This window comes from Prionailurus bengalensis, chromosome A3, assembly GCF_016509475.1.
Source record: "Prionailurus bengalensis isolate Pbe53 chromosome A3, Fcat_Pben_1.1_paternal_pri, whole genome shotgun sequence".
NCBI lineage: Eukaryota > Metazoa > Chordata > Mammalia > Carnivora > Felidae > Prionailurus > Prionailurus bengalensis.
This window is the reverse complement of record NC_057354.1, coordinates 118,938,034-118,944,148: the sequence shown is the minus strand read 5'-3', so window position 1 is coordinate 118,944,148 and position 6,115 is coordinate 118,938,034.

The following is a 6,115-nucleotide window of genomic DNA, read 5'->3' as shown; positions in this document are numbered from 1 at the left end:
ACTTCTCACAAAAGAATCACAGAAACCCTCCCACGGACTTTGGAGGTGGGCAGGGGACTGTTACTTGCCTCTTAGGATGGAGTAACTATGAACAGTTCTCTGGGTCCTCAATGTCACTGACAGCTTCAGAGATCTGAACTGGCTGCATGGGGAGTGCTAGCCAGGCAGGCCAATTTTATGGGAAAGACGGACGCTGTTTCACAACTATGGGTATAAGATAACCTTTAGCCCAGAAGAAGTTGAGGCTCAGCATCAGTGGCGTTTGTGCTACTACTGTCTTTTTTTTTAAGTTTGTTTGTTTGTTTTGAGACAGGCACACGGGGCGCATGCCTGGTGAAAGCAAGTGGGGGAGGGGCAGAGAGAGAGGGAGAGAGAGAGAATCCCAAGTAGGCTCCTCCCCGTCGGCACAGAGCCCTGTGATCTCACAAACTGTGAGATCATGATCTGAGCTGAAATCAACAGCTGGACGCTTAACCAACTGAGCCACCCAGGCACCCCACTTTTAATAATACCCACTGTTGGTTGGTTCTACTTCCAAACATTCTAAAATTAATACAGTTTATCAAATGTTTGATGGCCACAGTTTGTATAGGTGGCAAACATTTTTACTTTTTAGAATTTTGAGGTGTGCCTGTGTGGCTCAGTCGGTTAAGTGTCCAACTCTTGACTTCTGTCAGGTCACGATCTCATGGTTTGTGGGTTCAAGCCCCACATTGGGCTCTGTGCTGACAGCAAGGCCTGCTTGAGATTCTCTGTCCCCCTCTCTCTCTTCCCCTCCCCCACTCATGTGCACACACACTGTCTCACTCTCTCTTTCAAAAATAAACATTAAAAAAAAGTTTTCGAATAGATTATAGATGCATGTGGCATATGTAGAACTCAGACCAGCAAGTTCCCCATCCATCCTCGTCTCCTTTTTCCCTTCTCTAGAAGCAACCATTGTTACCAGTTTCTTGTGTACCTTTCCAGACTTTTGTATACATGGACGAATATATAAATATGTACAGCTCTTTTAAAGTACAAATGATAGAACATAATGCACATTAATTATATCTTGAAGATTCCCCAACATTATTAGTCTTTGCACTACCTTACTTTGTTCAAGAACTGCATAGTGTTCTAATGCATGGATGTGCCATAATGTATTAGGTATCTCCAACTGACAGACACTTTAGTGGACATTTGTCATGTTTTCTGGTTTGCCAACTCCTTTGGAATACTTTTCTTATTTATTTATTTATTTGAGAGAGAGAGAGAGAGAGAGAGAGAGAGACAGAGTATGAACCGGGGAGGGGTAGAAAGAGAGGGAGACACAGAATCCAAGGCAGACTCCAGGCTCTGTGCTGTCACCACAGAGCTTGACGTGGGGCTCGAACTTGTGAACCATGAGATCGTGACCTGAGCCGAAGTCGGATGCTCAACCAACTGAGCCACCCAGGCGCCCCTGGAATACTTTTCATGTTTGTGGAAATACACATTCTGTAGTCTCTGAAACTCCACCAACCAGTTGCACCCATGCCAGTCTCCAAATCAGAAGTGGACCCCAGGAGGAAACGGGCTTTGTGCAGGACGCCTATTATGCTGGCAAGGGTGCGTCACAGCCTTATGGCCTTGGGGGCAGCATGGGTTACAAAATGAGTTCCTGATGCAAACGAGACATAAGTGGTGCGGGTCTGAGCGACAGGTGCAATTGCAGTCAAGTTCTTGGGGGCATTGCAAATACAGCATCTAGTTTTTGGTGGCAGCGGAATGTTCTGGGCCTTTTGTTCACCAGGCTATTTATATATGTGGTTTGTGGCTTTAATTCTTGAAGATTGTCATCAAGCCTCTTCTCTAGCCCTCTCAACGGTTTTCTTTATAACAAATGACTTTCTGCTCATCAGCCAGAGTCACTTCTGCTTCTCGCAACCAAGAGCCCAATCTGAGACAAACATTTTGTGTTCTTTCTAATTTGTTGTTTTTATCGTCTAATTTGTTATTTATATTATTTGTCCATATACATCTTTGTACCTGTGTGCAAGTAAACCTGTGGCATAAAGTCCTAAAAATGGAAATGCTCTGGAAAAGCATATTTGCAAAAGATATGTCTGATAAAGGAGTATTATCCAAAGCATACAAAGAACTCTCTTTTTTTAATGTTTGTTTATTTATTTTTGAGAGAGAGAGAGAGAGAGAGAGAGACATAGAGCATGAGTCGGGGAGGGGCAGAGAGAGAGGGAGACACAGAATCCGAAGTGGGCTCCAGGCTCTGAGCTGCCAGCACAGAGCCCAGTGCCGGGCTCAAACTCACGAACTGTGAGATCATGACCTGAGCAGAAGTCAGAGGCTTAACCGACTGAGCCACCCAGGTGCCCCGGAAATGCAAATTAAAATGAGATAACACCGGGGCGCCTGGGTGGCGCAGTCGGTTAAGCGTCCGACTTCAGCCAGGTCACGATCTCGCGGTCCGGGAGTTCAAGCCCCGCGTCAGGCTCTGGGCTGATGGCTCAGAGCCTGGAGCCTGTTTCCGATTCTGTGTCTCCCTCTCTCTCTGCCCCTCCCCCATTCATGCTCTGTCTCTCTCTGTCCCAAAAATAAATAAACGTTGAAAGAAAAAAATTAAAAAAAAAAAAAAAAGAAAAGAAAATGAGATAACACCACACACCTATTAGAGTGGCCAAAGTCCAAAAAACTGGCAATACAAAAGCTGAAGAGGATGTAGAGAGTAACAGTAACTCTCACGCCTTGCTGGTCGGGTTGCAAAATGGTACAGCCACCTTGGAAGAGAGTTCGGCAGTTTCTTACACAACTAAACATACAGTCTAGCAATCATGCTCCTTGGTATTTAACCAAATGGGCTGAAAACTTATGTTCACTCAAAAACCTGTGCACGGATGTTTATAGCAGCTCTAATCATAATTGCCAAAATTGGAAGCACCAAGCTATCCTTCAGTAGGAGAATATATAAGCAAACTATGGCCCATCCATACAATGTAGTATCACTTGGCGATACAAATAAATGAGCTACCTAGCAGCAAAAAGACATAGAGGACTTTTTTTTTTTTTTTAAGATTTAAAAAAAATTTTTTTTAAAGTTTATTTATACATATATTTTTGAGAGAGAGAAAGAGTACAAATGGAGAGAGAGAGAGAGAGAATCCCAAGCAGGGAGCCCTATGTAGGGCTCGAACACACAAACTGTGAGATCATGACCTGAGCCGAAACTAAGAGTCCAGCATTTAACCAACTGGGCCACCCCAGGTGTCCCCCCCTCCCTTTTTAAAAGTAATCTCTACACCCAACATGGGGCTCAAACCTACAACCCTGAGATCAAGAGTCACGTACTCCACCCACAAGCCAGCCAGGCCCCCTGACATGGTGGAACTTTAGAAAGTGTGTTGTTAAGTGAAAGAGGCCAATCTGAAAGGGCAATGTACTATAGGATTCCAACTGTATGACATTCCAGAAATGACAAAACTATGGAAGACAGTAGTAACAGTGACAGTGGTTGCCAGTTGTTCTGAGGGAGAGAGGGATGACAAGGTGGAACACACGGTATCTTTAGGGCAGTAAAACGATCCTGTATTATACAGTAATGGTAGACACATGTCGTTATACATTTGTCAAAACCCAGAGAATGTACAACACGAAGAGTTAACCCTAATATAAACTATGGACTTAATAATAATGTATCAGTATCGTTCATCAATTACATGTATTACACATTGTATTACACACTAATACAAGATGTAAACAGTGGAGGAAATTGTGTGCTCAGGGAGAAGGGATATGTGGGAAATTTCTGTACTTTTCAATTTAGATTTGTAAATCTAACGCTGCTCTTCAAAATACCAAAAAAAAAAAAAAATGGGGTGCCTGGGTAGTTCAGTTGGTTGAGCGTCTGACTCTTGATTTCAGCTCAGGTCATGATCTCATGGTTCGGTTCAAGAGATAGAGCCCTGAATTGTGCTCTGCGCTGACAGTGTGGAGGCTGCTTGGGATTCTCTCTCTCCCTCTCTCTGCCCCTCCCCCAGCTTGCACACATGCTCTGTCTCCCTGTCTCAAAATAAATGAATAAACATTTTTTAAATATCAACCCCCCCCCAAAAAAACCCCCAATGAAAACTTTCTTACACCCACTAGGATAAAAAAGATGGGCAATAAAACTTGGTTAGGATGTGGAGAAATAGGAGCTCTCATACATTGCTGGTGGGAATGTTCAATTTGCAGCCAGTTTGAAAAACAGTTTGGTAATCCCTTAAAAGTTGAAACATAGAGTTACCGTACGATCCAGCATTTCCACTCCTAGGTAGAGGATAACCAAGAGAAATGGAACCATATATCCACATAAAAACTATCCAAAGACAGAGAGGAGCCCACTCTAAGCACCATCTGTGCTTTGGATTTTGAGGCTCCCTTGCAGAAAATTCATACAGAGCATGGCTTCTTGGGATTGCCTGTCAGAGTCGAATGCTAAATATCCACGAAGGAGATTGCATGGAAAGTCACTCACATCCAGTACTTACATCACCCAAGAAAAGCTGTTTCTATGCTGTTGCCATCCAGGACAATCAATCTATAAATGCAATGCAATCCCAACCAAATTTTAAGAGAATTTTAAAATTGGAATTCAAGAATTCTGATTCTTTTCTGGAAGAGAAAATGTTCGATAACAGCCCTCAAAATCTGAGCAGGATTATTGAGTGGGAATACACTCTATATAGATAAAAATATAAACGTAAAAATATATAAAGCTATATGAATATAACCCAAGCAGATTTAACAACATACAATAAAGGGATAATTATAAATCAGTGGAACAGAATAAAGTGCAAACGGATCCATATATCTGCACAAATGAAGCTTACATAGAGGCAACATGTACAATCAATGAAGGAAGGGTGGCATTTTCAGTAAATCATGTGAGATAATTGACTATCTACTGAAGAAAAATAACATTAGATTGACCCTCCTCCCCCATCACATCAAACACAGCTGGTACAAATAATTAAATATTTAGGGGCCAAAAGTTAAAATACTTTAAAGGTTTTAAAACTATATTTTAAATAATATTGGGGTGGAAAATGTCTGCCTAAACAAGATACAAAATCCAAAAGCCGTAAAAAACTGAGAGATTTGTAGGTGTGCCTGGCTAGCTCAGTCAGTACAGCATGTGACTCTTGATGTCAGGGTTGTGAGTTTGAGCCGCCTGTGAGTGTGGAGCCTATTAAAAAAAAAAAAAAAAAAAGCAGAGAGATTTGTTCTCAAAGTTTAAAACTTCCATTAAAAGAAACACTATAACAAAAGTTATAAGAAAAGGTTGGGGTGCCTGGGTGGCGCAGTCGGTTAAGCCTCCGACTTCAGCCAGGTCACGATCTCGCGGTCCGTGAGTTCGAGCCCCGCGTCGGGCTCTGGGCTGATGGCTCAGAGCCTGGAGCCTGCTTCCGATCTGTGTCTCCCTCTCTCTCTGCCCCTCCCCCGTTCATGCTCTGTCTCTCTCTGTCCCAAAAATAAACGTTGAAAAAAAAAATTAAAAAAAAAAATAAAAAAAAAGAAAAGGGAAAGTGGGGGGGGGGATTGTTGCATGGAATTAGTACCCAGAATATATACAGAATTCTGACAATTATTTAAATCAACAAGGGAAATGACCAGGAAACTCACAGAAAAATCCAAACCAAAAAAGAAGGAGGTAGAGAAGGAAAAAAAAAAAGAAGGAGAAGAGGAGGAGGGGGAGGGGGAGAGGGGAAGGGGGAGGAGAAGGAGGAGGGAGAGAAGAAAAGAAAAGGTGCTCAAATTCAATAGTAATCAAGAAAAGTAAATAAAATGAGGTGGAGTGTTTTTTCCCCCATCAGCTTGTTCAACACTTAACCAACTGAGCCACTCAGGTGCCCCAGATTGTTCAACACTTAAAAGATTGCTTGTCTAATTGCTCTGTAATGCTTTAGTTGCAATATGATTCTAAAATGGTTTATAATTGCCAGTATGATTTTATTTTTATTTTTTTTAAATTTTTTTTAATGTTTATTTATTTTTGAGACAGAGAGAGACAGAGCATGAATGGGGGAGGGGCAGAGAGAGAGGGAGACACAGATCGGAAGCAGGCTCCAGGCTCTGAGCCATCAGCCCAGAGCCCGAC